Source organism: Amphiura filiformis, unplaced genomic scaffold (assembly GCF_039555335.1).
Source record: "Amphiura filiformis unplaced genomic scaffold, Afil_fr2py scaffold_42, whole genome shotgun sequence".
Lineage (NCBI taxonomy): Eukaryota > Metazoa > Echinodermata > Ophiuroidea > Amphilepidida > Amphiuridae > Amphiura > Amphiura filiformis.
The window spans coordinates 954,530-967,059 of NW_027305506.1; the positions used below are offsets into that span (position 1 = coordinate 954,530).

General features: G+C 37.2%; 1 long non-coding RNA gene across 1 annotated transcript; it reads right to left on the reverse strand.

The window, feature by feature from the left end:
• Window positions 1-238: 238 nt before the first annotated feature.
• Window positions 239-12,249, reverse strand: LOC140144154 (uncharacterized). The gene is made up of 4 exons (XR_011857842.1): window positions 12,141-12,249; window positions 4,742-4,844; window positions 2,984-3,125; window positions 239-396 (listed from the first exon to the last, which is right to left on the reverse strand). It is a non-coding gene; the product is annotated as an uncharacterized lncRNA (long non-coding RNA).
• Window positions 12,250-12,530: the final 281 nt, after the last annotated feature.

Consider the following 12,530-nt stretch of genomic DNA (forward strand, 5'->3'; position numbering starts at 1 on the left):
GATTTCAACTGGAATAGCCTTCTGAGATAAATCAAAGATCCTAATACTGCAAAGCATGAAGTGTCTGTGTGCATGAAAATGTCATAAATTTTGTAAGTGCAGTTGATTTGCAAAATTTTAATGCACATGAATATGTTTTCTTCCTATAGCTTTCAGGAAAATTTCATGTTACAGAACCATGGGTTTTCTCCAAAATGTGAAATTTTAAAGCTGTAAAAATAACATACTTTATTGTTTACCAGACATCAGTATTTCTCCCAAGTATCCCACTTGGATGTAGATATATATAACATTATTCTCCGATTGGCAAGATCATTACTATCGGTATTTGCCCAGGAATGTTCCAATAAGACCACCTTCATCCACTCCATCAGATAATATCACAATATTATCAATCTGGGAAGAAAACAAACCAGTATCATTATCAGTAAATATATGACGGTATTTGCTGGGTTTGCCCAGGAATGTTCAAACCCAGGAAAGAAACCTGTATCATTATCAGTAACTAGACGTAAATTTACAAGCACTCTTTACTCAACAAAATTTACCATTCAAGTCCTTCCGCTACCCTCATCCTGCAAAATATGGGGCATGTAGCTTGTGTAATGTGTCATTTCCAACCCGCAACTCAGGGGATTGGACAGTAGACAAATCAATGTAAACATCAATCTCTTAGACAAGACACAATCCACGCTTTAATGCCTACAGATCAAAGAATTTACTTTAATGTAATAAATCTGAAAATGATAAACCTCCTGTTAAAGGGGAGGCACCCAGCCTGTAGTGTTTTGTAGATTTCAAGGCAGTTAGGGTTTATATATATATTAACAACACATCAACCTAATTTTCAAATTCACTATAGCCTACAACGCATTATTAATTACCTGGGTTTTATATCTGAGCATATCAAAGAGAATTGAAGATAGCCTGGTCATCGGAGTAGTCATTCATTGCCTGCATAAAGACATGAAGTAGAAATACTAATTGGCAAAGGTCAACCACCATACATTCACCCAGTGTTCGAAATAAGCACTTATCATCTTGTCCTCTTGTCCAAAAATCACTGGGGACAACCAAATTGAGCTATGTACTTATCCCCTGGACAACCACTATATTTTACCCCCAAATATATGACACGTTTTGGGGACAACCAAAATGTTTTGAGGACAAGCAGAATTTATGCTTTAGTTGTCCTCGGGACAACCTCCATATTTTCCTTATTTCGGACACTGCATTCACCTCATACATAAACCTCAGATGTCGTCATGCTGATGCGCGTATCATTATTAAGCACTTCATGGCTTTCAAATGCGCCGTAAGGATGTTTGTCAAAACGATGTGCAAATCAGCATGGCGTCAAATGATGACAGGTCTACCCGCAAAGGCTTATGGGTGTATTCCTAATACATTCCCAATACATTTTTTGGGTGTATTCCTAGTACATTTGGATGTATTCCATATACATTTGGGTGTATTTCTAATTGATTTGGGTGTATTCCTAATACAATTGGGTGTATTCCTAATACATTTGGGTGCATTCCTAATAGACTTGGGTGTATTCCTAATACATTTGTGTGTATTTCTAATACACTTGGGTGTATTTCTATTCTTCCAGTTCAAAACCATTCACCCCTATGGAAGACATGATCTTAATCTCCCACACAGGGAGTGTGAATTTCAAATAGGGTTACCTGAATAAGCGACTCTCATTTGAAATCTAAGCCCCCCTATATCTAGGATATAAGGTCATGTATTCCATAGGGGTATATGGATTTCAAATTGAACAGCCCATATGAGAGAAGTTGAGATACAAATGGTACAGAAAACTGTCAAAAGTAAAACAAAATATTGTTGGGCTGGAAACACCTCGTATGTACTTGTGGCCCTTGAACATGTTTAAAAATAACTGCCAAGAGATTACAAAGAAGGTTTTGCTTGAAACACATGCTCAGGGGCAATAACATATAGGAGGATTTCCCTGCCCAATGATGAAAACCAGGTTTTGAATCATTCCATGTACACACAGAAATTTATCTCAAGCTTGATGGTACAAAATTGTAGATTTTTAAATATTTTATAAACTTTATATAAATTTCTAACAATGTTTCATATATGTATTTGATATCAAGCAAAATGTTTATATTTTGACACAGAGAGATTCTGGACATGTGTAATATCATAATGTGATGAAATGGGCTATTCCAGATATCACTGGCATCCCCCCTAAAGAAGACACAGGATTCCCAACATTTCTAGCCTGTTTTTGCCCTGGGAATCTCCAAGAAATATCTCGTTCAATTCAAAACACAAAAGAAGACATGGAAATTACCAAGAAAATTAGCATTTTCAGCACGGTGGTAATTCCCAAGAAATAATCTTTCTAAACCCTAAAGACGACATGGGAAGTTCCATTATGGGGGGGTTAAAATTAGCCTGGGGATGCTCAAAAATTTCAAGTAAAATTTGCTGTCTTCTTTAGGTTCCATAATGACGGCTGCCCGTTTCGGCAAGACAGAGAATTGATTCTCGCAACGATTCTCCTAAACTTAGTTTACAAGAATCAAAATTCTCCTAAAATCATCCCTATTCCAAAAGCAGTAAGTTGATTCGATTGATTCTTTCAAGATAAGTTTGTGAGAATCAATTTTTGTGTTCAACAAAACTGCACCACACTGATAACACATCCCACACAAACATCTCATAAGCTTATGTGTGGACAAACTTAATTTTGACCATTTGCCTTCAAACTGGCGCCACATTTTTTATTTAAATTCCTTTTCATTCATATTTTCTCCAAATACTCTTAGAAAGGCGGTCTTTCAGAATATACAACAAAAATTTGAAATAGACTTTTCTACTTTGAGAGATTAACCTTCTAAATTGGGTAAAGTTGTTTTTGGACCAGCCTGTATATGATGAGTGAAAAAAATATGAATGAATGATTTTTTTTAGTCTGATGAGCTTAATCAATATATCTACTTACAGGTCATTATCCCATTCATAACAGGAATTTTCTCTTGTTGCCAATCGTTCGTTGGTGGCACTTGTTGATCGCTGCACTCTATTTATATTTACACGCAGACTGGGTACCATGCTGTGATTAATGCTATTGACATCCCATAAGGCTGCAAACAACAAAAATGGTATGTTAGAAACAATACTATGCAAAAATTATGAAACCCCAAGTAAATGACAAGATCATATTTAGACTGCTCAGTGGTTAAGTGCAATAGCTGCCACATGTAGCTGCCATGTGTCAATGAGTAAATTGCCAAATGTTCACAGGGCAGCTATTACACTTACCAACATCTCGCACTGGAGCAGTCGATTTGTGCCCTGAAATCCTCACATGTGATCTCATTAGACAAGACATTCTAGGATTTGGCAAAATCTTTGTGAAGACAAAGGTTTTGAGCAACAAAAAAGTTAGATATATGTAAAGGTATCCTGCTATCATGTCATCAGTGAACCACAAGAAATTGTGTGCTGGCAAAATTTGACCAGTCATATCCACACCCAGGCATTTCACTGTTGGCCACACATCACCCTTGTACATTATCCAAGGGTCTAAATTAAACAATGTCAAAGGTGGATAGATACAGATCCATTTGTTTTATTCTGTTGAGAGGAAATTGCACAATTATACACTTAAGGGCTGGGGTATGAACGTTTGGACAGTATTTATTTTGGGACATTGGAGCACATCAGACATATCGAATTGCATTCTGAATATGAAGAATGTCATTCCGATATCAAATAATTTTGATTTTTTGAAATTCGCAATTTAATACACATTTTATGGCAAATCATTAAAATTGATATTTTTGATATTTAACAGTACTTGAAGTAAACTTTATAAATCTGATGGTTTATACTTAAAGTGTATGTAGGTGGGATGAAAAGCCCGACGATCAATTGAAAATTTTGACCTTTCAGATAAAGATATGGATTTTTTTCCCAAAACACCAAAAAAAAATTAGGTCTTTTTGGGAAAAAATCCATATCTTCAATATGAAAGGTCAAAATTTTCAATTGACCGTCGGCTTTTCCTCCCTGCTACATACACTTTAAGAATATATCATTAGATTTATATAATTTACTTCGAGGACTGTTATATATCAAAAATTTGAAAAATATCAAATTTTTATAATTTGTCATAAAATTTGTATTATATTGTGATTTTTAAAAAATGAAAATTATTTGATATCAGAAAGACATGCTTCGTATTCAGAATGCAATTCGATAGGTCTGAGGTGCTCTCATGTCCCACAAAAAATACCGTCGAAACGCAATAAACGCTCATTTTGGATCCCTTAATTTTTATGCTGGTTTCAGCACAACATGTGCTTGATCCTGTCATCCAAGATTTAAGTCATAATTTTCATACTTTTTATTGTTTTATGAATAAAATATCTTTTCTGGTTTTCATTGTGACATGATCAAGGGGAATTACTCTAATTTGGCTAATATTGATTTACATGGGGTGTGCATGAAAATGTAGTATTTCTGATGGGCTAGTAACTACATTAGACTCGCATGAATCCGTATCATAAACAGGAATAACTGTCACCAAAATGTTGCATTTTTTCATCAATTTTCAGGGATAGATCTCATATGGATAATAAACAACCTCTGCCCAACCCACCCACCCCAAATTAAAACAAGGATGAGATGCAAATACAGGTAGGGGGCAGTCAAATGTTTACTGAATGAGGAGGGGAGATTTTATTGAATCACTTACCATTTCCAGGAATAATCTGCATTAGCAAGAGAGGTTCTCTGTCATATGAGGTTGCTCTATTGATGCATCACAATCACAACCAAGACTGCTTGTTTTTTGGGAACTGTAAATAACAATAAATTCAATAATAAATATTTAATTACAAAAAGTGTAATGATGATAACAATATGTGACATAATCTGATCCACTCAGACCAAAGTAGGACATTTTTGAAATTTGAGTTATTACCATTATTATCTTGCTTAGTACTAAGGCTTCAACTGATGTTGAAATCTCTAATAGTCCCTGACATATTTATGTGTCAATTTTCTTATATTTTTGTTCTTTATTTTTGCTTACATACATGTATCTCAGTATCTCAATTTCATTCTTGCAGACTTTGGTTTGATATGATCAGATTGTGTCACATAAAGCAATATTTTATGCCAATATATTGTGTAAAAGGAAGAGACTGCATGGTTCTCAACAACAAAACAAATCAGTGTGGAAGTGCAAACAGTATTACTATTAGGTGGAAGTCCCGGGTGGAAGTACAAGAGAGGAAATAAATTGGGTATGCACTCAGATCTACAACATTCCAATCTATCAGGACACAGTTTTTTAACCTCAATTTGTTTGATTCATCAAATGACCCTCAAATATGTTGGGTACAAAAACCATAACTTGATGTCAAGGTTTGAGCTATGATTAATGAATGGAGATTATTGAACTGTTCCACTGAAAGTGAGAGCATTCTTTGTTTTGTTTTTTGTTCTTCGTAGCTATAAATGACAGCAATAAACATGCACTCCTGATGGAACAAGTTGATGTAGCAAGGCGCGGTTAAAAGCATTTAAACCACTTAAAAATGCACAATAGACAAATCCTTTTTAAATACGCATCAACAGTATCATATTCATTATGTATTCTGCCACCCCGTATGTAGATTAGCAGTATATTAAATACCCGGGATTAAATACAATCACCACCGAATTCTGTCACAATAAACAACACAGTAAGTCATATCTTTGCAAATCTCATTTATGACCAGCAAGCCATCACATCAAACCAAGCACACCTCTGACCAGGTTTGTCAACCTTCATATCACCCTTAAACATTGGGGGAAAGAGAAAACTGGGGCCCTTAATATTAACCCTACCCATAGGGAGTTGATCACACTAGTGATATCAAGGTCATCCACACCTACTTACCTCTAGCATTCGTAAATGACTTAAAATACAGGAATCTAACATTCCTGACGAACGTTCTGTCTAGCTACAGTTAATGAAACAGGTGAGTATAAATGCATCTTTAGAAATGACCGGCAATTGTGTGTTCTCAAGTGGGTTTTATCATGTTAATTAGTGACCTGGCACACATTTATATTGGTTCGATCAAGCATTGAAATGCTTTCATTTTTTGTACTGGATCGCTCAAGCATTCCCAACAATTTTTTCAATGTAAGTGCCTCTGGCCCTAGTGGAAGTAAAAACGGATACTATGGCCAGAGTTCTAGGGCTAGTGACGATCGCTACGGTCACAAATTTGGTCATTTTACAGTCTTCAAATGTACCCAAAATTTTCACACATGCACCAAATATTTTTTGTTTAAGTCTTATTTTCATGTGAGGAACGGTAAGAAGTGATATTTTGTTAATAAAATTCGATACTGTGTACCCTGATGTACCAGATAGGCTCAGAAACCTCAGACCATCGAGATAAACGGAGCAGATCAGTGGAAATCATAGTGATGGAGGTGTGTGAGTACCTCAGGCTATTCTGTCGGTCGGACATCCGGGCATGAACCGGCTGACAAACAACATTCACTGGAGTGAAAACAACATTACAACATTCGCATTCACTGAACTCTGGAATGAGCCATCACACTATTGTGCCAGGTTCGACTCTCTGAAAATATAAAAATATGCGATAAAGTTGTTTTCAGTCCAATGCATGAATGGGTGTGACGTGACCCGACCGAGAGAATGGAGGATAAAATAATGATAGGTACATGGGTAAGCTTACAAACAATCTTAATCTGAATCTGAAGAATATTCTCAATGCTTCTCATTCGAAGCCAACCGAGAAGATATGGTGTGCGCAAGAATATAATTAGTCCACATGTTTTCGCTGGCTGATATAGTTAGCCAGGGTTTCCTTGAATATATTTGTGTCCTCTATGTTTACTATGTGCTCAGGTAGACTGTTCCAATTGTTTATGGTGTTTGGGAAGTATGAAAAGTTATAGTAGTTGGTTCTGCCACTTAGTTTCTTGATGTTTCCCTCCTCTCCTTGAGTGGTACCCATTCCAATTTGGTCAACATATCTGTCACGCTGCTTGTCCACCTGTAATCTGTGAAAACAAAGCGTGCCCCTCCTCGTTGAATGGATTCGATTTGGTCTACCAGATCCTTAGTGTAGGGATCCCACACCGTGGAGCAATACTCCACGTGTGGGCGTACCAGAGTCTTGAAAGCTGTGGCTCTAAGGTCACGTGGGCAAGAATGGAGATTTCTCCTCACAAATCCAAGGACCCTACTAGCTCTAGCAGTGATTTTGTTGATGTGATTCGACCACCTGAGGTCACTAGAGATCTCAATACCCAAGTAATTATGTGAGGATGTTTCTTGTAATGTTGCATTGCCCAGTGTGTATTTATGTTGTTTACGTTGTCTTGCACGGGATATTTTCAAGGTGTAGCATTTGTCTGTATTAAATGTCATCTGCCAGTTATTTTGCCATGTGGTTAAAGTGTCGAGGTCTTTTTGAAGTTGTCTAGCGTCTGTGTCGTTTTGATGGGTCTATATAGTACGCAGTCGCTGCAAATAACCTAACTGTTGATGTGATGTTGAGAGGAAGGTCATTGATGTAGAGCAAAAACAGAAGGGGTCCCAAAACCGTGCCCTGGGGCACTCCGGAGCGCACATGGACCCAATCTGAGTGCTCCCCATTGACCACCCTCTGCTTGCGTGTTGTTAAAAAGTTGGTGAGCCATGAATGTATGTTGCCTGTGATACCATATTTGTCTAGTTTGTAAAGGAGTCTGTCGTGGGGTACTGTCACTGTGTCAAACGCTTTGGAAAAGTCCATTATAATGATGTCTGTCTGTGTGTTGTTGTCGAGTGTGTAAAAGTCATGAACTGTCTGTAAAAGTTGTGTCTCGCAAGCGTGTTTAGCACGAAAACCATGTTGTTTGTCTGTCAAAATGTTGTTTTTTTCAAGGTGCTTCATAATGTGACTATGTAAGATATGGGGTGCTATCATCTTCAGTAGTCCGGTTCTGATATCTGCAATCAATCCTAGGTTCCAGGATCGTGAATAGGTCAAAAAAACTGTGCACGTTAAGCCCGTGCGACAATAGAGTGTATGCAATAAATCAACCGGAACGGTATAACAATTGAAATGGCAGCCATGCTGGAGGACAGTTCTAAGATCGCTTAAGATGAGAGAGGGACAGGTCTCTAGATCGATTCCACAACCATTCATACATATAACCTGTTTTATTGTAGTATCATGCGAATTGCCCTGTGGTACCTTATGGAGGACAGAATTTTATTTAAATGAGAATGACTCTGTCATGAGTGACGTCGTATACCCTCTATACTCAATTTGAGGTATGCACGTATACATTGTAGGAAGAAGAAGAAGAATCAGACCCAGAACAAAATATTAATTTCTGACATGATCCTTCTTCTTCTTCTTCTTCTTTGTGATACTGCACAACGTCCCTTATGGAACTAGACGAGCAGGAAATAATGGTGTGCGCGTGTGCTGTGCTTAGTCCTTGATGTTTGAGTCTTGTGCTTTAGTTAGGTTGCTTGTTGCTGTTTTAAACTGGTTGGGGTTTGTAATGCTTGTAATATCTGGTGGTACATCATTCCAATCCTTAATTGTTCTTGGCACAAATGAAAATTTGAATGGGTCGATACGTGTGTGGTACTCAATGTATGATGATGAACTTGATCTTCTGGTGATCCTCTGGGCCGGGTGCAGGTAGTTTTGGGTGTGCATCTTCCGGTACAGACATAGACTGTAAGGTACTAATTTCGAGGAGCATAACAAACACCAAATTGGTGTCATAACAAACACCAAATTGGTGTCGTATGACCTGACATGCATGCATTCTTTTGTCGAGAGTTGACATGGTCTTTCAGTTTGTGCCGAGTGTCCTTGGCAGACTTGACTATGCTTCAGTAGTCATGAAAGGATTCAATAGATAACCTCTGCCCCACTAATCCCCAGCTATTGTCTGAAATTGCACCTCGGAAAATATATTATAACAACTCAGTCCCTCAAATGATAGTCATATAACGACCAAAAAATAAATGACTGACTATCATTGAGGACTGAGTTCCCGCAGTCTACTTCCGGTAGTGTAATCCTGTTCTGGGTGCAAGGTTACACCCATCGCATGTGTGTCATCAGCCCTCAGATCGGCCCTCAGACACACACATGTATACAGGCATAGAGTTGTGCAGTAGGAACCCATGGATTCGATCCATGTAGTGCAAGGTGTGCATCTTCAGACAAACCGTTCAAACCCAAGGGAACATCCTTTATTATTATAATACTAGTTCTTTGTTATATACCTAATCCTCTCTTGGCAATGGATGCCTGGATGTTTATGATGGGTTGTGATCGATTGGCTATATTTGGTTATAATTTATTTACAGTTATTTTATAGTTTTCAGTGGAGAAATAAGTTTGATAATATTATTAAAAATAACACGATATAAATGAATTGGATGAATGTTTTTTAAAATGTTTTTTGTAATAATCAATATTATTTTTTAATATTATTTTACTACTATTTACTATTTATCATCGTGTATATTATTATTTTTTTTAAATAAAAATATCTATTATTATTTTTATTAAATTATTGTTATTTAATATTAATTATTATTTTATTATTATTATTATTATTATTATTATTATTATTTAATTTTTAAATTTGTAAAAATACACTAAAGTAGGCCTACACTGAAATCATTTTAGATTTTTTTCTTTATCTTTTTCTTCTTCTTCTTCTTCCTATAAAGTGTAGACTTCAGGTACTGAAGATTTCACACTGCAAGTGGTAGCGCCGCACGTCCTCATGGACGCATTCTCAAATTACAGGTGCAGTTATTTACAGGTGAGTGCAGTTAAAAAGCTTGGTTTTGTGGTGTCTAGTTGAGGCTGCCCTTCAATGCCGCTTTGAAGGCATTAAGGGATGGCTGCTGTGCTGGCTCCAGTTTGAGTGAATTCCAGTCTCTAGAAGTTCTCGGAAAGAATGAAGACAGGAAGACTTGTGAGCTGCAATGGTGCGTCTGGAAGCGGGTGCTGTGACCTCGGGTGCGTGATGTTGATTGCACTAGGTAGTTGTTCCAGTTGATGTCCACGAGGCGAAGCGGATCTGGTAGAGCATGGAAAGTCTAGTCTGTAATCTTCTGCTCTGCAAGGTTGGCCATTCGAGATCTTTTAACATGCTTGTAACACTTGCTTTATGCGATCAAAGTTATCCAGAAACGAACCTTGCACCACCTCTTTGTACTTGTTCCACCTTGCGTATGTTTCGTTGAGTGTGCGGGTCCCACGCCGCTGCAGCATACTCTACTTTTCTTTTTATAGGCCTTTTCGTTTATTTGTATAGCTATATATTAATTATTTGTTTACATTATTATTTTTTTTTTTTTTCTTCAGGTAGGCCTAACTTTCATTTATTTATCATTCATGAATTAATTTAAATTTATTTAGATGATACTGAAGGCTAGCATGATTTTAATATAAGTTTGTCATTTATTAAAATGACGACTTTATTTGTTCATTATTTTACATGATAAATCTCTAGTACTGGTATAATTCCTGTATTTTTATTTATTTTAAAATCATTTTATATCATGATTCATTTTCATTTATTTTTCATTTTAAATGTATTTTTATTTATTTTTAAATATGCTAGTGCAGCTGCGCGTGAGTGATGGTACTCAAGTACTTGTGGCTTTTGATACCACGGAATAATCTAGACGTTCGCCTTTTGTATCTCTTTCCTTGTTGGAAAGGTATAACGTTGTGGAGATAGGAACATGTACGACCATCCGGGACCTACTCTGCCATGTTTGGCTGAGTAACGCTACGTTGAACATGGTCTTTTGTGCCTATGTAAATTATCCTCTGACAGGTATTGTGTTGAGAAATGACCTCACGACTTTCACGTGCTTGGAATTGTACCATTGACATTTATCAAATTTTGACGTTCGGACAACTATCGGATCTTTCTATATATGCAGATCATATTCGTTAGCCTGATATCTGGCCTTTAAACTTACCAATATTCTTCAGAAACTTGCTCATACTTCTTTACGGTATGAAATAGACGACATTTGTGTGATATTGGCAATGTCAAAGGTTACTATAATCTGGACTATTTTACTTTACGGGGGAGTCCGAAAATGAACTTTGGCAGGGGCTGAAATGCATTTTTTACTAGCGCAATCTCTGTTTGTAACTAAAGCATTTGGAGTTCCAAGACAATCCAGCATGTATTTTTTATTCCAGCAGGCGGCCGGCGGTCGGACATGCGTGAGTTATTCTCGTTTTATACAGGTGTTTTACGTTTCATGTTAATTTACTATTCCTAGTCCACTACTCCGTCATTTATCCACCCCACAAGTAAAATGGACATGACGCCCCCGAGATGTGGCGAGGTCAGATCTTGATATAATTGAAGACCGAATTAAAAAGACTAGTTTGCGTCTGACGTCAGGGCAAAGGCGCGACGTGATTGGTTACTGACCTGCGCAGTACGGCATTTTTGGTCTGGTTGACAGGGCGTCATACGCAAACTAGTCTTTTCAATTCGGTCTTCAATTATAGGGAAGATTTCGCATCAGGTCAAGAGGTCAAATGATGCCAATGATGTAAATAACGCAAGAACCGAACAATTCCCTCCAAGTAAATGCAAGCGTTTTCACGGCAAATCAACAGGGATCGTCGAATTGAAGGTAACACAAATGGGTACAATATGATGGTCAATATTGAGGTTCATTTAAATAGGTAGGGAAAGTGTGCATAAATATGAAAAATATGTTTTTTCAAATGGAATTTTACAGCTCTTGCGGTGACCCACGAACACAATGAAAAGGTCAATTTTCATCATTTATTTGTTCTGTTGCATTCAACCATCTCCAACAATTTTTTCAATGTAAGTGCCTCTGGCCCTAGTGGAAGTAAAAACGGATACTATGGCCAGAGTTCTAGGGCTAGAATAATCGAAGTCAAGTGGTGACTTCCCATAAAGAGATTGATATTTATAATGGACGTTCATTTGGGTTTGAACATGTTGAACGGTTTGTATCTTCAGCAAACACAAGATTTCACTTCCAAATGCAATAAGCTCATTCAGCATGTTCAGTATCAATTTTAGACAACACCTACTTCTAACATGTCTTAGTCGTTTGTCTTGTGGTCCACCAAATCGTTTGGGGCCGACGGTTTCGCAGACACAACACTCGGTCTCGGAACGTGAAGGAATTTCCCAACTGGGCGCCGCCATAGTTCAGTTCAGTTTAGTTAGGATATCCCGCCTTTAAAGAGGCGCACCACCAAAACGTCTTCTTGGGCAATTCCTCCTTTCTGTAAGAGCACCTCCGAGTTCACACATTAAAACATACAACATTTTGCAATAATTATATTAATTGTAAAATGCTTTTGTGGTGTTTTTTTCATATAATCAGTGATTGGTGTTTTTTGTATGTTTGTGAAAACTCAAAATTACGACAATTTCCACTTTTTGCGGCAATTTTGCGCAAAACTGATTTGTTGATC